Raw genomic sequence first — 23,082 nt, forward strand, 5'->3', positions numbered from 1 at the left:
ACATGAGGGCTCTCCACACAAAGTAATCGTGCACTGACAGATCAGATGACCTGGGTGGCCAGTTAGGGCCGCGACCGAACTGCCCTCTACTAGCAACTGTGTCAGGTATGAAGGTTGTGAAGATGTGCTCCTCTACTTACAACTCTGTCAGGCATGAATATTGTGAAGATGTGCTCCAAAGTTCGGCAGACTGTATGATCAGTTGGCCCATCATGCAGGTCTTTTCCTTCTTCATTAATGCTGCCACAAATGGCTTCTGACAAGGGAACCTCCCCATCGCACCCCCCTCAGATTTAGTTATAAGTTAGCACAGGGATAGGCCTTGAAAAACTGAACACAGATCAATCGAGAAAATAGGAAGAAGTTGTGTGGAACTATGAAAAAAATAAGCAAAATATACAAACTGGGTAGTCCATGCGCAACGTAGGCAACATCAAGGAGAGTGTTGGCTTACGAGCGCCGTGGTCCCGTGGTTAGCGTGAGCAGCTGTGAAACGACAGGTCCTTGGTTCAAATCCTCTCTCGGGTGAAAATTTTAATTTTTTATTTTCAGATAATTATCAAAGTTCAGGCACTCACACATAATCAACTTCGCTCTCCAAAATTCCAGGACATGTTCAGATTTGCTTGGATATATACAGAATTTGACGGTCTACGCACGGAAACATTTGAAAACGTAAAAAACATATGTTTTGACAGAGCACAGTGAAAACTGTGCGACTCTGAAACTGTTGCATTCATTTGATGCAGTTTATGTGACAAACTCTTATGTTTTCATCACTTTTTTTGGAGTGATTATCACATCCACAAGAAAACCTAAATCGGGCAAGGTAGAAGAATCTTTTTACCCATTCGCCAAGTGTGCAAGTTAGGTGGGTCGACAACATATTCCTGTCATGTGACGCACATGCCGTCACCAGTGTCGTAAAGAATATATCAGACGTGTTTTCCTGTGGAGGAATCGGTTGACCTATGACCTTGAGATCAAATGTTTTCGATTCCTATTGGAGAGGCACGTCCTTTCGTCTACTAATCGCACGGTTTTGCGGTGCGGTCGCAAAACACAGACACTAAACTTATTACAGTGAACAGAGACGTCAATGAATGAACGGACAGATCGTAACTTTGCGAAAATAAAGAAAGTAAAATTTTCACTCGAGGGAGGACTCGAACCAAGGACCTTTCGTTCCGCAGTTGCTGACTGTAACCACGAGACCATGGCGCTTTTTTTTTTTAATTCTCATTTTGTTCACTTTTGTTCGTTGCATCTGCTCGGGGCGGACGTGGTAATACATCCGATTAAGTTCGTTGTTGATCGATTAGCTCAGTTTTTTTATTACAGAGGGCTGCTAACCCTCTGACCGAACACGCTGAGCTACCGTGCCGGCTCGTCGGCTAACATTCTCCTTTATGTTGCCTATCTTGCACATGGACTACTCAGTTTGTATATTTTGCTTATTTTTTCATAGTTTCACACAACTTCTTCTTGTTTTCTCGATTGATCAGTTATTTTTCAAGGCCTATCCATTGAGTCAATTTATAACTAAATCTGAGGGGGGTGCGATGGGGAGGTTCCCTTGTGAATATTTTTTGACTTGTCCATAACAGATCCTGTCTGACGCCATTTTTGGCCTAAGCATTGCAGGCACACTTTGCTAACACCTCGAGACCGTTAAACCTCTGACCAAGCAATTGACCACACCGTTTCCACAACTTTGGTGTCACGTAACTTTCCGCAACGAATATCCGCTGTTCCTCTCTGAGTATCACCGTCCCCTTTGTACAGCTTCACTCACACTGAGACAGCTCACACTGCGCTCTGAACCAGTCTGGATCACGTGGTGGGCGTACATGTGGTGTGGTTATATGCATACATTCACGTCCAACTGAATCCAGTCTTCCAGGGCACTTTTATTGCCAGCTGTACTACAGAACATTATAGGTGACACTTGTTTGCACATTTACACAGTCGCATGCACAAAGGAAATACACTTTTGGGCAATGATACTAGACATTATCGAACTATCTTGATGTTTTAGAGACTTCGTTGGTTGCCTGTTCCTTGGATACTATGGCAGTCTCTGTCACACTCCGCAAGTGATGAACCTTAGTTGGTGGACCCAAGTACAGCATCCTGTTCATGTTTAAGGTAAAGCGGCTAGCACCACACTCAAACTAGTAAAAACTCCCAGCAATGGTGTTGGATGGATGCCATTCTGCTAGGCAATGTAATGGACATCTGTGTGCTTCCATTGGATAAGTTCTTCTCAAGATGTCCAGCAATGAGCTGACCGGTTAGTCCATGCCACGTGTGTCATTACGTTAACTTCCGTTACTTCCTCCATTCCTCGTTAGGCACATAAAAAATGACAAAAGAATTAGATCTAAATCTAGTACAATTTATCAATACATACTTGTATAGTTGATGGTACATCATTTTATGAATTTAAAAAACTCTTCATTTGACGAGAAATTTGAGTGATATAATAGCTTGAATTACACAAAAGGTACTTGACAATTTCAAAATAATTAAGAATAAAACAAAGCTGACATCTAAATGATCATAATTAAAGCACCAAAGTCATACACAATATTACTAAATAAATTCTGTGCAAAAATGGGATATTCACGGATCCTCTTTGAAGACGGCCAGAAAACGATTCGATACATGCAAATCCTATTAATCCTCTACAGATTCTAGAAAAATAGTGTCCTCCCTTTCAAAATTACGTTTCTACTCTGTGAAGAACCATACATTACTACTTTCTACTACACAAATATTACACATGACTCACCTGCTTAAATTTGTGGTGGGCATGTCTTCTTCTTGACGATTCTCTATGTCTGTGGCTAGCAGATCGCATACAATTGAAGCTAAAATCCTCAAGACTGTTAGGTCGCGTCACGTTATTCTTCAGTTTCTTCTGCGTGACACTCGTGATCGCTTAGAAGAAACTGAAGAATGACATGACGTTGCCTAACAACATATAATATTTTGGCTTCAGTGACAACACCCACGATAGCTTGCAAATATACATAGACTGAGGTTAGAAAAGTCATGGTATATCACAACATATCCTGTCGGACGTCCTTTTGCCCGGCGTAGTGTAGCAGTTCGACGTGGCATGGACTCAACAAGTCGTTAGAAGGTCCCCGTAGATATGTTGTGTCATGCTGCCTCTGTACCTGTACACAATTTAGAAAGTGTTGCTGGTATAGGGTCCTGTGCAGGAACTGACCTCCCACAACTGTTCGATGGGATTCCTGTCGGGCAACCTTGGTGGCCAAACCATTCGCTCGAAATGTCTAGAGCGTTTTATAAGCCTTCCGCGAACAATTGTGGCCTGGTGACAATTTGCGTCCATGGCTCCGTGGGATCTGCACCACACTCTAACTCTACTATCAGGTTAACTAACTGAAATTGGGATTCATATGACCAGGTCACGGTTTTTCAATCTTCTGGGATCCAATCTATATAGCCATGATCCCAAAAGAGGCGCTGCAGGCGATGTTGTACTGTTAGCAAAGGCACTCGCGTGGGTCGTCTGCTCACATAACTCATTAACACCAAATTTCGCCGAACCGACCAACGGGATGGTTCGTCGTACGTCCCACACTACAGGGTGATTCAAAAAGAATACCACAACTTTAAAAATGTGTATTTAATGAAAGAAACATAATATAACCTTCTGTTATACATCATTACAAAGAGTATTTAAAAAGGTTTTTTTTCACTCAAAAACAAGTTCAGATATGCTCAATATGGCCCCCTCCAGACACACGAGCAATATCAACCCAGCCGGCCGAAGTGGCCGTGCGGTTAAAGGCGCTGCAGTCTGGAACCGCAAGACCGCTACGGTCGCAGGTTCGAATCCTGCCTTGGGCATGGATGTTTGTGATGTCCTTAGGTTAGTTGGGTTTAACTAGTTCTAAGTTCTAGGGGACTAATGACCTCAGCAGTTGAGTCCCATAGTGCTCAGAGCCATTTGAACCATTTTTGAATATCAACCCGATACTCCAACTCGTTCCACACTCTCTGTAGCATATCAGCCGTAACAGTTTGGATAGCTGCTGTTATTTCTCGTTTCAAATCATCAATGGTGGCTGGGAGAGGTGGCCGAAACACCATATCCTTAAGATACCCCCATAAGAAAAAATCGCAGGGGGTAAGATCAGGGCTTCTTGGAGGCCAGTGATGAAGTGCTCTGTCACGGGCTGCCTGGCGGCCGATCCATCGCCTCGGGTAGTTGACGTTCAGGTAGTTACGGACAGATAAGTGCCAATGTGGTGGCGCTCCATCCTGCTGAAATATGAATTGTTGTGCTTCTTGTTCGAGCTGAGGGAACAGCCAATTCTCTAACATCTCCAGATACTGTAGTCCAGTTACAGTAGCACATTCGAAGAAAAAGGGACCAAAAACTTTATTGGCTGAAATGGCACAGAAAACGTTCACCTTAGGCGAGTCACGTTCATACTGAGTTGTTTCCCGCGGATTCTCAGTGCCCCATATACAGACATTGTGACGGTTGACTTTCCCGTTAGTGTGGAAAGTTGCTTCATCACTAAACACAATCTTTGAAACGAAAGATTCATCTGTTTCCATTTGAGCAAGGATAAAATCACAGAAATCGATTCTTTTAATCTTATCAGCTGCAGACAGTGCTTGAACCAATTTCAGACGATAAGGTTTCATAACTAACCTTTTTCGTAGGACTCTCCATACAGTTGATTGTGGAATTTGCAGCTCTCTGCTAGCTCTGCGAGTCGATTTTCCTGGGCTGCGAACAAATGTTTGCTGGATGTGTGCTACATTTTCATCATTCGTTCTCGGCCGTCCAGAACTTTTCCTTTGCACAAACACCCATTCTCTGTAAACTGTTTATACCAACGTTTAATACACCACCTATCAGGAGGTTTAACACCATACTTCGTTCGAAATGGACGCTGAACAACTGTCGTCGATTCACTTCTGCCGTACTCAATAACACAAAAAGCTTTCTGTTGAGCGGTCACCATCTTAGCATCAACTTACGCTGACGCCTAGTCAACAGCGCCTCAAGCGAACAAATGTACAACTAAATGAAACTTTATAGCTCCCTTAATTCGCCGACAGATAGTGCTTAGCTCTGCCTTTTGTCGTTGCAGAGTTTTAAATTCCTAAAGTTGTGGTATTCTTTTTGAATCACCCTGTATTTTCTGCAGTTACTTCTCGCAGCATTGCTTGCCTGTTAGCACTGACAACGTCACACACTGTTTTCTGGAGTTATTTCTCGCAGAGTTAATTGCCTGATAGCACTGAAAGCGTCACACACCGTTTTGTGCAGTTATTGCTCGCAGTGTTGCTTGCCTGATAGCACTGACAACTCCAAACTGCTCTCGGTAGTTAAATGAAGACCGTTGGCCACTACAATGTCCGTGATGAGAGGTAATGCCTGAAATGTGGTATTTATGGTACCCTCTTGACGCTTTGGATCGCAGAATACTGAATCCCCTAACGATTTCCGTAATGTTTCGTGTGTGTAGCTCCAATTTGCCACTCCATGTTCAAAGTATGTTAGTTCCCTTCGTGCGGCCATAATCACGTCAGAAACCTTCTCACATGAATCCGCCAATGCACTGCTTTTTATGCCTTTGAACGCGATGCTAAAGCCATCTGTGCATAAGCATACACCTACCCGATGACTTTTCTAACTTCAGTGTAGATCGCATACAGTCAAAGAGAACATTCTCGCAGAAGCTCCACCTGGGAGTGCAAGAACTTTGTTGCTCACGAAACAGTATCATTTCTGTTGTCGTGTTGTTTAAGTCTCCTCTGTGCCTAAAAGAGTACAACCTATTTACATAATCATTCCTTCCTCTTGCACGTCCATCACAACCACGGTTGAAAACAATGATTGACTTACGAGCAGAACATGCTTAAAATAAAATTTAATTCAGATACGTACATTGGACGCAGAAACCGAATTAGTTTAAAACTAGGCATAATACCGCAGTAACAAGTCTTCTTCCTTTATTATTAAGTTGCACTTAGTTACCAACACAACGCCACTACATCCACTCATCGGGTTCATCTTTGTCTTCCACTTCATGTCCAATAATTTTACAAGACATCATTAACTGCTTCTGTCGGCACTATCTTTTCAGTACTATCTCTGATCCTTGATATCCGCATAATGCTCTCCACAGCTCATCGTACAAGGTACACAGTTTTACATTATTCGCAAAAATTTTGTCGACCTGTGAGCATAAAACACATTAGAAAATGTATTCATAAACAAATTCTGTGTAACTGCAACTGTACTGCACTTAAGCTAGGATACCATTCTCACCAAGTCTGCCGACAGCTGCTGCCACCTCCGACCTGTGTCTACTCATCTACCGCCTTCCAGAACCAAATTAGTTTCAGAATTATACACGAGAGCGTCGCCCAGTTAACCATTATCTCTCTGATTGTCTGGGAGTGCGCGGAAACTATTACAGGTAACGCTTTTCCTCCGTAATGTCTCAGTGAGACACAAATCAAACGTAACACCGTCATTATTTTTTTGGCGGTACCAGAGATACTAGCAGTTCATCCGTAGCAGTGGAAGGCAGTTGGCGGGGGCCAGTGTGCCAATGTGCCAATTGCAGCATGGGTGATGTTTAGACAGCACCCGGCGCACTGAGCCTAGCGCGACTATTTTGCAATCCCAGCAGTAAGACGTCACTATTGCAGGTCGATTCAAGCTTCTTCCACACTCTCAGGCCACGGCTTTTTGTACTGGACATGGCTGGCAACAGCACATCGGTACAAGTGGGCCGTAAACGGTTGTAGATAACCAACTGGAGCGTAGGATTCAGCAATCCAATACTGCCTACGGAGATAGTGTCACACCGGACGGCAGGGCGGTATGACACAGCAAACAACAGCTAAAAGTTTTGGTGTGCACCACCGCACCTTCTGGCTTGGTAATGTCCTCCTCCTTGAACTTGGTACATCTCCCCCTGTGATTTGCCTCCTGATCCACTCCAGCATCTGCCAGACTCGTTGCCTGGAAAGTAGCAGAATGAGGCCCACGCGTTACATCAGCCCACACTTCTGTGCTGGTGCACACACAAAAGCACCACACACCGTCACTCCCTGGGGCGAGATCCACCACCAGAGGCTGCCATCACCTGCAAGTAACTCCACAGTTTACAGCTCTGCTGGCTCTGTTTCGCAAGCAGCCGTGTCTCACTAGCTGGGCCTCATGCTGCTGTATAAGCCACTGGTGTCGGCATTCTTGAGCACTAACGTCACTGTGCGCTAGTTTTCAGGTCGCCACCACCACGCACAAACCCTGTCATCTGGTGCGAGGGGGCGTGTCTGTCGCCCCCAAAAACTTACTGTCAGTATAGTCAAACGAGAGCCAGTAAAATGTTTTGCCTTTTGATGCTCTATGCCTACGATACCTATGGCCTGCTCCTGTCACATCGTCACCAACAACACCCCCCCCCCCTAAAAAAAAAGGAAAAGAAAGAAACACGCGTTAGGAGTAGTGCACCACCTGATGGCATTTCTGGCGTCAGAGGTGGGATCGACAATGCCTGCAACCGCCATTCATGAATGAGGAGGAAGACTCGACTACTGTGGGGTGGCAGTTTTGTGAACACTCAGTTCGTTGAGTGCAGTCCTTTTTTTATTAATTTATTTTTTTCTGAAAGTATCAAAAAGCGTCAGTGGGTCTTTTGCCAAATGAGTAAGTGTATTAGTAAGCTCAGTTCGTATACATTATTCACAGACAGTGTTCTGTGAGTGTGTAAATAGAAATGTTAATTTGGCATTCTACATTATGACAAGTTAGGAGTGTGGCTCATTGTCCAGGGGTGTACAGGGTAGTACCCATCTGTAGTGATTCAAAGAGATGAAGCTGAGTGCTGTCATGGAGTATCCATTGCTTTCAGTGTGCAAAGAAGTAGCTTTGAGCAGCCCCTCAGGTAGAGCAATTAAGTAGCGATGAAATGTACACTCCTGGAAATGGAAAAAAGAACACATTGACACCGGTGTGTCAGACCCACCATACTTGCTCCGGACACTGCGAGAGGGCTGTACAAGCAATGATCACACGCATGGCACAGCGGACACACCAGGAACCGCGGTGTTGGCCGTCGAATGGCGCTAGCTGCGCAGCATTTGTGCACCGCCGCCGTCAGTGTCAGCCAGTTTGCCGTGGCATACGGAGCTCCATCGCAGTCTTTAACACTGGTAGCATGCCGCGACAGCGTGGACGTGAACCGTATGTGCAGTTGACGGACTTTGAGCGAGGGCGTATAGTGGGCACGCGGGAGGCCGGGTGGACGTACCGCCGAATTGCTCAACACGTGGGGCGTGAGGTCTCCACAGTACATCGATGTTGTCGCCAGTGGTCGGCGGAAGGTGCACGTGCCCGTCGACCTGGGACCGGACCGCAGCGACGCACGGATGCACGCCAAGACCGTAGGATCCTACGCAGTGCCGTAGGGGACCGCACCGCCACTTCCCAGCAAATTAGGGACACTGTTGCTCCTGGGGTATCGGCGAGGACCATTCGCAACCGTCTCCATGAAGCTGGGCTACGGTCCCGCACACCGTTAGGCCGTCTTCCACTCACGCCCCAACATCGTGCAGCCCGCCTCCAGTGGTGTCGCGACAGGCGTGAATGGAGGGACGAATGGAGACGTGTCGTCTTCAGCGATGAGAGTCGCTTCTGCCTTGGTGCCAATGATGGTCGTATGCGTGTTTGGCGCCGTGCAGGTGAGCGCCACAATCAGGACTGCATACGACCGAGGCACACAGGGCCAACACCCGGCATCATGGTGTGGGGAGCGATCTCCTACACTAGCCGTACACCACTGGTGATCGTCGAGGGGACACTGAATAGTGCACGGTACATCCAAACCGTCATCGAACCCATCGTTCTACCATTCCTAGACCGGCAAGGGAACTTGCTGTTCCAACAGGACAATGCACGTCCGCATGTATCTCGTGCCACCCAACGTGCTCTAGAAGGTGTAAGTCAACTACCCTGGCCAGCAAGATCTCCGGATCTGTCCTCCATTGAGCATGTTTGGGACTGGATGAAGCGTCGTCTCACGCGGTCTGCACGTCCAGCACGAACGCTGGTCCAACTGAGGCGCCAGGTGGAAATGGCATGGCAAGCCGTTCCACAGGACTACATCCAGCATCTCTACGATCGTCTCCATGGGAGAATAACAGCCTGCATTGCTGCGAAAGGTGGATATACACTGTACCAGTGCCGACATTGTGCATGCTCTGTTGCCTGTGTCTATGTGCCTGTGGTTCTGTCAGTGTGATCATGTGATGTATCTGACCCCAGGAATGTGTCAATAAAGTTTCCCCTTCCTGGGACAATGAATTCACGGTGTTCTTATTTCAATTTCCAGGAGTGTATTATGACGGTGTTATGGTTAAGCTTCCTTCTCATATTTTTATTTTGTTTTACTGTTTTCTTGTCTTTAGCGAATGGAGTTGTCACGACGCAAGAGTATGCGAATTATGGGAAATGTGCTTCAGTTTTTGCGTATTGGAAAGTGCAATGTTGTTGCGAAAGGAATGTGGCTCACTAGGTGGTGGACCCGTGGTCTAGGGGTATAATTGCTCACTAATAAACGGAACATCCTCAGTCCTGTATTCGAAATTAGCCACTACCTAAATTATGAAACAAACATTATCAGGGTTGTTTTTGGAATAACTGAGTGGGTCTCACGATGCTGAGAAAGTTTTGTCAACATAATACGAAAAGTTAACGTAAATAATTAAGAGCTGATGCAGAATGACACAGCAGTCAGTCATTTTCCAGGAATGTGGCATAGTACATTAGACGCTTTACTTAGGTGACGGGAATGTGGTATGCGAGGAGGGTACAGGCAGAAACACTAAAGGATATCTCTGCTGCCATGAAGTTAGCTAAAGAGCTCGAAGTTGTAGGTGTAGTAACAGGACTATGGAGCGAAGGTGTCTCCTGTTGTAAAGTGTCAACATTTGAACCTCATCCAGAGGACGTGTTGCCAACCACAATGTAGTAAACACGGTGAACCTTGATAGCAGCAGGCTTGCAGGAATGTAAACAAAATTGGCAGAGGCCGAATAATAACGCATTAATCGTAAATGGAACTCCAAATCCTCCAGTGGGCTTTCCCAGTCAGTTTCAATGCTGCTAAACGTATGCAGATGTGGAGTATTGCTTAGCTGACGTCGTGAACGGTAAGAATTTTATTCAACTCATGGGCACTTGTGTCAGTGAAGAGTCTGGACCACCTGGATTAAAAGTAGTTGAACCCTCCACATTATACGTTACATGGCGTGGGGGGCAGTGGTGCGGCTTCACTAAGTTCAGCATTATTGAGTTTTCAGTAGGACGAAATGGTTCCAACAGTCTTTGGGAGTTGTTTCCTATAGAGGGGAAGGGCACTGCAAACGCCTACGCTAGGATTTTCGGTTTAAGCATCATGCTAAAATTGGCCTTCGGTGACACACAGTAGAATTCGTGGAAACATTGATCCAGCTGGAAGAAAGTGACATTAGTTATGTATTGTCGCAAGATTTGTCCGTCACAAGGGACAACAAACCAACTGAATTGCAGCCAAAATCACTAAAGCTCAACTCAAGTAGTAAAGATTAGATTAAATTAGATAAGGCACCACGAAATTTCTTTGGAAGAGTGTGAAGATGAAATACCTGTTGACGTGTTGTGAATAGTACAACTGCTAGAAAAGTTTACGTAGTGGATGCATCACGATGTTCTTTATGTAGAAGTATTCCAAGGTATTGTATTGTATGTTAACCTGGGACCTAGAGACGACGGAGAGGCTCCGTCCCCGCCGCAGCCGCAGTGGTCCACAACCCCACGACGACTACCTCAGTCCACTTCACCCCTCCACCGCCCCACACCGAACCCAGAGTTGCTGAAGAAAACAGGATTACATAATGTCTATTTTAAGAACTAACTACTAACGCTGTACAGGAAATGCTTATCAGCAAGGTTGCGCAACCGGAAGTGAGTTTTCCAGCAACAAACAGACAAGTTTTAGCTTACCGTACTATACCTGTTTCTGAAATTATTATTGCTAGTGAGGGTTCCTACCTTTTACCTCACGGGAATTTGTCTTTGTCTTGTCGTAGACGTTTTAAGATAAATTCTGATTCTAACGTTCACTTATGGGTGAAGGCTAGTGGTCCTTCTTCTTTGGAAGATTGTCACATTGTGGGTGATTGTTGTGTTGATTATATAATCATTGAAAGCAGTTCTCAACAAACGGCCCTTTTAAGGGCCACAAGTACTACACATTGATCTTGCCAAAAGCCGAGAAGCGATTCTTCTTGGTGTTTTAGCTCTCTGGGACACTCTGGGATGCTCTCTGGGGCACTCTTTGATGCTCTCTGGGCTGCTCAATAGATGTCGAGCACAGTCTCTGATTGGTTGTCTTGTTTTTGGCGCGCGATTCAAATTGCGTTGGAGCAACACGCCCCCCCCCCCTCCCCCCCCCCCCCCCCCCCAGGGAACGTCTCACACCAGACGAGTGTAACCCCTACGTTTGCGTGGTAGAGTAATGGTGGTGTACGCGTACGTGGAGAACTTGTTTGTGCAGCAATCGCCGACATAGTGTAACTGAGGCGGAATAAGGGGAACCAGCCCGCGTTCGCCGAGGCAGATGGAAAACCTCCTAAAAACCATCCACAGACTGGCCGGTTCACCGGACCTCGACATAAATCCGCCGGCTGGATTCGTGCCGGGACAAGGCACTCCTTTCCGCCCGGAAAGCCGTGCGTTAGACCGCACGGCCAACCGGGCGGGCACATTCCAAGGTACAGTACATAAATAATGAGAGAGTGGTTCCCATCTGTGTATAACTTTCAGACCTGTAAGTTTGTTTAAGGGGTTGTTATTCGCTAATATAGATGTGCTGGATGAAGTTCATTTAGACATATCGAGAATGGGCTATAGCCACTGGTAAGCCAACGGCATCACTACATTACGTGCAAAAGTGTAGCATTTGAAGGGAACCCAGATAGCAGCTATGGAGAAATTGTTGTTGTTGTTCAAATAGTTCAAATGGCTCTGAGCGCTAGGGGACTTAACTTCTGAGGTCATCAGTCCCCTAGAACTTAGAACTACTTAAACCTAACTAACCTTCGGACATCACACACATCCTTGCCCGAGGCAGGATTCGAACCTGCGACCGTAGCTGTCGCGCGGTTCCAGACTGTAGCGCCTAAAACCGCTCGGCCACACTGGCCGGCTTGTTGTTGTTGTTATTGTTGGTATTCGAGGACTTGCTTAGTCCTCAGGGTCCATCGCTAACAGCCGGCTGTTGTGGCCGAGCCGTTCTAGGCGCTTCAGTCTGGAACCGCGCTACTGCTACGGTCGTAGGTTCGAATCCTGCCTCGGGCATGGACATGTGTGATGTCCTTAGGTTAGTTAGGTTTAAGTAGTTCTAAGTTCTAGGGGACTGATGACCTCAGATGTTAAGTCCCATAGTGCTCAGAGCAATTTGAATCATCCATCGCTAACACTACCCATAAACAACACAGGATTCCGATGGGAAATTAACCGCCCGTGTTTCGACAACCACACAGAGTCCCCAATCACTTACAATCCATTATGGAAGAATTTATCCATCAATAATTGAACAGTGGCATAATAGACGAATGTACTAATTCCTGGAGAGCTGTTCTTGTCATTGTAGAGGAGAAGTTACCTGATAGAATGAAGTACAGATTTTATTGAAATCATGGCTACTTTAACTGTAGAAGAGTGCCAGCTGTATATACCGTACCTAACAATATAGAAGCACAGAATAACTCAGAGCAGTGTAAGCACTTTTCCACAGTAGTCTTAAAAAGCTGATTACCATCAACAAAGTAGTGGTATGGGACCTAAATTCGGCGTGTATTTTGGCTAATAGATTCACCACCAGGTGCCCAGGTACTTTTGATCATATTGTGTGTGCGCAATGCAGATCGCACAATGCACTACGAGCAACTAATAGGGTAGCAAGTTTGTGTACATGTACTGCTAAAGTGGTAGCATGTATGCAAATGAAAAGAAGTTTTGCATCACCTCAATTCCGAGAGTTCCCGAACCCGTACAGAAAATTGCAGTAGAGATCACCATAAATATCATTTCCGCCCTTCTTATTGCCCATGAAAACCACACAATGCATGTTGTACCACCATACAGCGGGACCTTCAGAGGTGATGGTCCAGATTACTGTGCACACCGGTACCTGTAATACCCAGTAGCACGTCCTCTTGCATTGATGCATGCCTGTATTCGTCGTGGCATACTATACACAAGTTCATCACAGCACTGTTGGTCCAGATTGTCCCACTTCTCAACGGCGATACAGCTTAGATCCCTGAGACAGGTTGGTGGGTAACGTCGTCCATGAACAGCCCTCTTCAATTTATTCCACGCATGTTCGAATGGGTTCATGTCTGGAGAACATGCTGGCCACTCTAGTCGAGCGATGTCGTTAACCTGAAGGAAGTCATTCACAAGATGTGCACGAAGGCGGCACGAACTGTCTTCCATGAAGACGGATGCCTCGCCAATATGATGTCGATATGCTTGCACTATCGGTCGAAGGATGGTATTCACTTATTGTACAGTCGTTACGGCGCCTTCCACGACCACCAGCGGCGTATGACGGCCCCACATAATGCCACCCCAAAATAGCAGGAAACCTCCACCTAGCTACATTCGCTGGATATTGTGTCTCACGCTTTCAGCCTGGTCGAATTGCCTCCAAACACGTCTCCCACTATTGTCTGGTTGAAGGCATATGCGACACTCATCGGTGAAGAGAACGTGATGCCAATCCTGAGCGGTCCATTCGGCACGTTGTTGGGCCCATCTGTACCGCGTTGCATAGTGTCGTGGTTGCAAAGATGGATCTCGCCATGGACGTCGGGATTGAAGCTGCGCATCATGCAGCCTATTGTGCACAGTTTGAGTCGCAACACGATCTTCTGTGCCGGCACGAAAAGCATTATTCAACATAGTGGTGTTGCTGTCAGGGTTCCTCCGAGCCATAATCCGTAGGTAGCGGCCATCCACTGCAGTAGTAGCCCTTGAGTGGCCTGAGCGAGGCATGTCATCGACAGTTCCCGTCTCTCTGTATCTCCTACATGTACGAACAACATCGCTTTGGTTCATTACGAGGCTTCTGAACACTTCCCTTGTTGAAAGCCCTTCCTGGCACAAAGTAACAATGCGGACGCGATCGAACCGCGGTATTGACCGTCTAGGCATGGTTGAACTACAGGCAACATGAGCCGTGTACCTCCTTCCTGATGGAATGACTAAAACTGATCGGCTGTCGGACCCCCTCCGTCTAATAGGCGCTGCTCATGCATAATTGTTTACATCCGTGGGCTGGTTTAGAGATATCTCTGAACAGTCAAAGGGACTGAGTCTGAGATACAATATCGCCGGCCGGAGTGGCCGTGCGGTTCTAGGCGCTACAGTCCGGAACCGAGCGGCCGCTACGTCGCAGGTTCGAACTCTGCCTCGGGTATGGATGTGTGTGATGTCGTTAGGTTAGTTAGGTTTAATTAGTTCTAAGTTCTAGGTGACTGATGACCTCAGAAGTTAAGTCGCATAGTGCTCAGAGCCATTTGAACCATTTTTTTGAGCTACAATATCCACTATCAACATATGTTTTCAGGCATTCTGGGAACCGAGGTGATACGAAACTTTTTTGATGTGAGTATATGGTACCCCTGCACGAAAACCTGTATCAATGTGCTAAAATGAAGCTCATGATTGCTTACTGATATGGTGCTCTGTAACATGGTGCTTGGGTGAGAATTTCATTGCCTTCTTCCATGAAAATCCATTTAAACTCCTGAAAATACACACATATTTCTTGTTATAATGCAGTAGTGTGATTACATATCTCCAGTAGCTTCGATGGCGTTAGTGTTATGGAACATAAAGGAGGGAGAGCCTGGCACCCTATTGGAATCCCTGACTACTATCAAATTCGAATGAAATTTTATAAGTTGTTATAGTGTATACTGGTCGTTCGGTCTTGTCCTCTGCTGTCACTGACTTCCCAATTACCTTTATGAGTCTTCACACATTTATTTTATAACACGAGTTGTTTAAATAACACTATGTAGTATCGTCGGAGAAAAGTGTATGTAGCTTCAGTGTCATTAATATGCATATTTGTTTAGTTGTTGCATATGGAGTTCTGCACTGGTGTTCTACGGATCGGAACGTGGAATGTCAGATCCCTTAATCGGGCAGGTAGGTAAGAAAATTTAAAAAGGGAAATGGATAGGTTAAAGTTAGATGTAGTGGGAGTTAGTGAAGTTCGGTGGCAGAAGGATCAAGACTTCTGGTCTGGTGAATACAGGGTTACAAATACAAAATCAAATAGGGGTAATGCAGGAGTAGGTTTAATAATGAATAAAAAAATAGTAGGTGAATATGGAATGAGGGTAAGGAATAAAAGACGAAGTCACCTGGTAAAATTTTGCGCAGACCATAGCTTAATCATAGCTAAGACTACGTTTAAGAATCATGAAAGAAGGTTATATACGTGGAAGAGGCCTGGAGACACTGTAATGGTAAGATAGAGATTTAGGAACGAAGTTTTAAATTGTAAGACATTTCCAGGGGCACATGTGGACTCTGACCACAATCTATTGGTTATGAACTGTAGATTAAAACTGAAGAAACTGCAAAAAGGTGCGAATTTAAGGAGATGGGACCTGGATAAACTGACTAAACCAGAGGTTGTACAGAGCTTCAGGGAGAACATGAGGGAAATATTGACAAGAATGTGTGAAAGAAATACAGTAGAATAAGAATGGGTAGCTTTGAGAGATGAAATAGTGAAGGTAGCTGAGGATCAAGTAGGTAAAAGGCGAGGTCTAATAGAAATCCTTGGGTAACAGAAGAGATATTGAATTTAATTGATGAAAGGAGAAAATATAAAAATGCAGTAAACGAAGCAGAGAAAAAGGAATACAAACGTCTCAAAAATGAGATCGACTGGAAGTGCAAAATGGCTAAGCAGGGATGGCTAGTGGACAAATGTAAGGATGTAGAGGCTTATCTCACTAGGGGTAAGATAGATACTGCCTACAGGAAAATTAAAGAGACCTTTGCAGAAAAGAGAACCACTTGCATGAATATCAAGAGCTCAGATGTAAATCCAATTCTAAGCAAAGAAGGGCAAGCAGAAAGGTGGAAGGGGTATATAGAGGGTCTATACAAGGGCGATGTTCTTGAGGACAATATTATGGAAATGGAAGAGTATGTAGATGAAGATGAAATAGGAGATATGATACTGCGTGAGGAGTTTGATAGAGCACTGAAAGCCCTAAGTCGGAACAAGGCACCGGGAGTAAACAACATTCCATTAGAACTACTGATAGGCTTGGGAGAGCCAGCCCTCGCAAAACTCTACCATCTGGTGAGCAAAATGCTTGAGACGGGTGAAATACCCTCAGACTTAAAGAAGAATGTAATAATTCCAATCCCAAAGAAAGCAGGAGTTGACAGATGCGAAAATTACCAAAATATCAGTGTAATAAGCCACGCCTGCAAAATACTCACGCGAATTCTTTACAGACGAATGGAAAAACTGGTAGAAGCACACCTCGGGGAAGATCAGTCGAAAGGCTATTTACAATTTGTACAGAAACCAGAAGGCAGTTATAAGAGTCGGGGGACACGAAAGGGAAGCAGTGGTTGGGCAGGGAGTGAGACAGGGTTGTAGCCTCTCCCCAATGTTGTTCAATCTGTATATTGAACAAGCAGTAAAGGAAACAAAAGAAAAATTCGGAGTAGGAATTAAAATCCATGAAGAAGAAATAAAAACTTTGAGGTTCGCTGATGACATTGTAATTCTGCCAGAGACAGTATAGGACCTGTAAGAGCAGGTGAACGGAATGGACAGTGTCTTGAAAGGAGGATATGAGATGAACATCAACAAAAACAAAACGAGTATAATGGAATGTAGTCGAATTAAATCGGGTGATGCTGAGGAAATTAGATTGATATCTGGGGAGCAAAATAACTGATGATGGTCGAAGTAGAGAGGATATACAATGTAGACAGTCAATGGCCAGGAAAGCGTTTCTGAAGAAGAGAAATTTGTTAACATAGAGTATAGATTTAAGCGTCAGGAAGTCGTTTCTGAAAGTATTTGTATGGAGTGTAGCCATGTATGGAAGTGAAACATGGACGATAACCAGTTTGGACAAGAAGAGAATAGAAGCTTTCGAAATGTGGTGCTACAGAAGAATGCTGAAGATTAGTTGGGTAGATCACATAACTAATGAGGAGGTATTGAATAGAATTGGGAAGAAGAGAAATTTGTGACTCAACTTGACTAGAGGAAGGGATCGGTTGGTAGGACATATTCTGAAGCATAAAGGGATCACCAATTTAGTATTGGAAGCAGCGTGGAGGGTAAAAATCATAGAGGGAGACCAAGAGATGAATACAGTAAGCAGATTTAGAAGGATGCAGGTTGCAATCGGTACTGGGAGATGAAGAAGCTTGCACAGGATAGAGTAGCATGGAGAGCTGCATCAAACTAGTCTCTGGACCGAAGACCACACAAAAGAACAATACATAACTCATGGTGATGGAATATTAATAATGATGTCTCTTTCTTGGAAATATTCAAGCAGATTAAGGCTCTAGCTGGAACACTCTGTAATTTGATAAGTGTAATAGTGATGGCTGCTTCCCACATGCAGTGGTCAGGCAGTCGTTCCTTGAGGCGCCTGTCAGTGGAGGCTCAGAGAGGAAGGTTCCCAGCGTGCACTTTAATTTATTTATCCACGTGTGTACTTGGGTGCAACATTTCTAATGTTGCAGTCACACAGCAGTGCTTTTTGCTAGTGGAGCACAGCCCAGTACTGTAGGTAGTGCCTGATGGTGTAGAAGAGGTGCTGGCAACACAGGGCTCTTTGCCCCTACGGTGGTGGCATGGAGTGGATAGGCCCACTTACAAATACACTACGTCGACCTTGTGGGAGAGGTGTCATGCATCTTGTTTGTGTTAAATTAAGATTTAATTGCTCCAATATTATCCCAGTTGAGGTGGTAACAGCATGACTGCATAAGAAAACATCTATGGTAATTCTTAGGCAATGAAACAGGGCCTATCATTTGGTTATACACCTCCACAGTGTAGTTAGGGGTTTCTTGTGTGTAACAGAATTTTTTGACGTAATACTGGCTTGAATTTTTTTAATTTACCGTGATGTTTTCACATGTCCATTCTAGTTTCATGCCGCACAGGGTAGCCATGCTGTCTGGGGCGCCTTGTCACGGTCTGCACGGCTCCCGCCATTGGAGGCTCGAGTCCTCACTGGGGCATGGGCGTGTGTGTTGTCCTTAGCGTAAGTTAGCTTAAGTTAGATTAAGTAGTATGTAAGCCTAGGGACCGATGGCCTCAGCAGTTTGGTCCCATAGTCCTTACCACAAATTTCCAAATTTCTAATTTTATTGGGTCTGATTACTCTGGGCAGCCTGTTAATGATATCATAATATTTCAGCAATTTTGCGTCATAAATTATAGACAATAAAATAAGGATGTCTTGGAGATATTTCCAGCAGATATCTAGGGTCATAAATTACACTAATTAAGATAAAGGTATCTCAGGTAAGCATCTGGTGGCAATATTGTGTCATAAATTATAGCCATAACATAACTATAAATGTAGCGGCAGTGATGTTTTGATAGTGGCATACATACTGGGTAATCATGGTAATTAATATAAGGCAATCAGTTTGGATCATAAACTATAGCCGCTAAGGTGTTAAGTAAGGTCACAAATTTGGCTTAAATACTAGATAAGAGAACAACTGGCTTACTTGGAAGAGGGGCAAGGGTATGGGGAGAAGGAAGGATAGGATTAAGATAAGGATGACAGGTAGTGTTTGTTTACATAATGGTCATGAATCATGAGAAACTGCTCTGTTCTCCTACTTTCAGATTCTGTTAGGAACATGTCTCCTCGCTTATAGACGCTAATGCATGCTTCTGCGGTGACACTCGAGCTGAAGGTAAGCAGATTCGAATTTTGGTGGTGGAAAAAATATTCACAGCCAGTATTTGACCGGAAAGGGGAGGAGAGATGGTGGCGTAAAGTTCCTGATCAGCAGATGTGCTGGATTAAATACCGAAATTCTCTGCAGCGTCATCTGAAGTGAAGACATGTGACACTTGATGGTGATCCGTCCATTAGATGGGAACGTTAAGCTTGTCAACCCCATGGTGCTATTCGCGAGGAATGAGCTTTGTGCTAGCACTGCATTTCACCCTCTACCTTCTTTCACCATCATCATCATACAACACAGACATTACACTACATTGTACACACACACACACACACACACACACACACACACACACACACATATATATATATATATATATATATATATATATATATATATATATATATATATATATATATATATATATATACGAGGTGTGGCTAGAAAAAAACCGGACTAGTACTGGTGAAACAATAAAACGAATGCAATAAGGCTGAAAGTCGCGTGGCCTGTCACGTGACTCTCGCTCCGCCTACTGCTCGAGTTTCATCTGCCTCCTGCACTCAGTCTGCCCGTGGCGTCTGTTTTAAGTAGTTGACGTTTTGTCTGTGCGTCGGAAAATGTTGAGTGTACAGAAAGAACAGCGTGTTAACATCAAATTTTGTTTCAAACTAGGAAAATCTGCAAGTGAAACGTTTGTAATGTTACAACAAGTGTACGGCGATGATTGTTTATCGCGAACACAAGTGTTTGAGTGGTTTAAACGATTTAAAGAAGGCCGCGAAGACACCAGTGATGACACTCGCACTGGCAGACCATTGTCAGCAAAAACTGATGCAAACATTGAAAAAATCGGTAAACTTGTTCGACACTTTCCTTGTCAACTCCTGTTAACTCAGACACTACTCTGATTGTTAAACGGCGATCTTGTCGAACAAGTTTACCGATTTTTTCAATGTTTGCATCAGTTTTTGCCGACAATGGTCTGCCAGTGCGAGTGTCATCACTGGTGTCTTCGCGGCCTTCTTTAAATCGTTTAAACCACTCAAACACTTGTGTTCGCGATAAACAATCATCGCCGTACACTTGTTGTAACATTACAAACGTTTCACTTGCAGATTTTCCTAGTTTGAAACAAAATTTGATGTTAACACGCTGTTCTTTCTGTACACTCAACATTTTCCGACGCACAGACAAAACGTCAACTACTTAAAACAGACGCCACGGGCAGACTGAGTGTAGGAGGCAGATGAAACTCGAGCAGTAGGCGGAGCGAGAGTCACGTGACAGGCCACGCGACTTTCAGCCTTATTGCATTCGTTTTATTGTTTCACCAGTACTAGTCCGGTTTTTTTCTAGCCACACCTCGTATATATATATATATATATATATATATATATATATATATATTATGAATTTGGCCAGCTATGGGCCGCATACAACTTAAGACTTATGGTGTTTCTTTTTCTTCCGTTCTTCCCAGTACTTCTTCATTTTCTCGCCAACTGCTCGTCTCTGCTCATCTGTCCACACTCTCTTGGGTCGAGGTTTTGGCGCATCTTCTTCATAGTTTGCGTTTTCTATAAGTAGCCTAACGTTATTCCATTTCTTCTGTAACACCTATTTTGTTGGCGTCTTTCTTTACTGCTTCTATCCATCCTACAGTGTTTTTCAGCTTACTAACGTAATTAAAAATTTTCTTTGTAATCCGTGTTTCTTCCATTCTTTTTAAATGTCCATAAAATTTTAGCCGTCTCTTCCTCATTGTATCTGTGATCTTTCCTGTATTTTTGTATAGGTCTTCATTTCTCCTTTTAATGCACCTGTTTTCCTTGTTTTTCTCAGGACCTAGAATTTTTCTTAATATTTTTCTCTTTCTTTTTTCTAGTTCTCTTAATTCGCCTTTCTTATTCAATGTTAGGCACTCTGATCCATATGTTGCTTGTGTCCTAATAACTGAATTATAATGTTTAATCTTTGCTTGTATGGATATTGATTTCTTATTGTAGTAGTTTTGTGTTAATTTATATGCAAATTCCAACTTTTTTATTCTTTCTTTATTTGTTGTGTTATCCAGTCCATTGGCTTGGATCCACTCCCCCAGGTATTTGAATCTATCAACTCTTTTAATTTTTCCATACTTTGTTTTCATAAACTTTTCTGTATTATGCTTGTGTTCTATATACTCGGTTTTTTCGTAGGATATTTTTAGCCCAGTCTTTTCAGCAATCTCGTGTAACATATCAAGCATAACTGTTGTGTCTGTTCGGTTTTCAGTTATCAATGCCATATCATCCGCAAAGGCTAAACATTTTACTTCAAATTCGTTCTTTCCTTGGCCCATGCTTATACCCTTTGTGCCTCTGTTTTTTAATGTGTTTTCCCATGTTTTTACTACTTTATCTAAAACCAAGTTAAAGAGAATTGGGGACAGTCCGTCACCTTGTCGAACTCCTGTTTTGATTTTGAATGGTTCAGAAATTTCGCCTTGAAACTTAATTCTTGATGTCGTATCTGTGAGCGTTTGTTCAACAAGTCTTCTGGTGTTTTCATCTATCCCTGATTCGTAAAGTATCTGGAATAGTGTTTGTCTGTCAACTGAGTCGTAGGTCTTCTTGAAGTCTACGAAAGTAACTACTGTATTTTTATTTTGTATAGCTCTCACTCTCAAATTTGTTTTTAAATTAAGAATTTGTTCTGCACATGATCTACCTTTTCTAAATCCTGCTTGATAATCTCCTATATTAGGTCCTACTTGTTCCTCTATTCTATTTAAAAGTGCTTTAGAAAGTATTTTGTATGTCTCTGGTAACAAGGATATGCCCCTGTAGTTGTTAATGTCTGTTTTATCTCCTTTTTTATGGAGAGGGCGGATCAATGCTTGTTTCCAGTCACTGGGTATGATTCCTTTTGTCCAAATGTCTTTAATTACTTTGTGAATTTTCTGACGTGCGGATAAGCCCCCTAGTTTCTACATTTCTGCCACTATCCCATCCTCACCTGGTGCTTTGTTATTCTTCAATGCTTTGATAATCTTTTCTATTTCTTCTACTGTAGGTGGTTCCGACGGTGGATTTTCATGTTGCGGTTTTTGAAATTGTAACCTGTCAATAGGCTCCTCACAATTTAATAGATTTTCAAAGTATTCAGCTAAGATTTGGCAGTTCTCTTTATTGCTTAAAACCATTTTTCCATTTTTATCTTTAAAATGTAAACTTGGTGACTGGAATTCTGTTAAAACTTCTCTGAAAGTCTTATAGAAGTCTCTAGTGTTGTTCCTTTTGAAATCAGAATCCATTTCTTCTAATCTGTCTTTGTCATATTTTCTTTTCACTGATCTGATGATTTTTGCTGTCCTTTTCCTTTCTTCTTTAAACTCTTCCCAGTATTCGTGTTTCTTATTACTGTTCCATTTTTTCCATGCCTTTAGTCGATTGTCAATTGCTTCATCACACAGCTCATTCCATCATCTGTGTTTTGGTATTCTTCGTGGCTGTCCCATTTCTTTAACTGACTCTATCATTGTTTCTTTAATTTCTTCCCAATTATCCATTTTTCTTGTGTTTAGTATATGACAGAATTTGTCCTGCTTTTGCAGGAGAAATTTAGTATTTACTCTTGGAAATCTTCTTGGTTTTGGTTTAGGTTTGTTTGGTTGGAACATGGTCTTTATTTCTGTCAGATAATGATCTGAGTCTATGTTTAGGCCCTTCCTCACTCTGACATCCAAGATTTCCTTGTAGTTGCGAGTCGTTATTGTCACATGGTCCAACTGATATTCACCTTGATCTGGATTAGGTGACACCCACGTTTTTTCTTTCTTGCAAGTTTCCTGAAACATGTCGACATTAATTTTAGATTAAACTGTCTACAAAAATCTATGAGTCTTTCCCCATTTCTGTTGGTTCTTGCATGTGCTGGATAATCTCCAACTACTGATTTAAATTTTATTTCTTTGCCAACTTGTGCATTAAAGTCTCCCACTAAAATTTTTATATGGTCTTTTGGTAATATGGATGTTTCGTGTTCAA

The sequence above is a fragment of the Schistocerca nitens genome, chromosome 6 (genome assembly GCF_023898315.1).
Source record: "Schistocerca nitens isolate TAMUIC-IGC-003100 chromosome 6, iqSchNite1.1, whole genome shotgun sequence".
Classification (NCBI taxonomy): Eukaryota; Metazoa; Arthropoda; class Insecta; order Orthoptera; family Acrididae; genus Schistocerca; species Schistocerca nitens.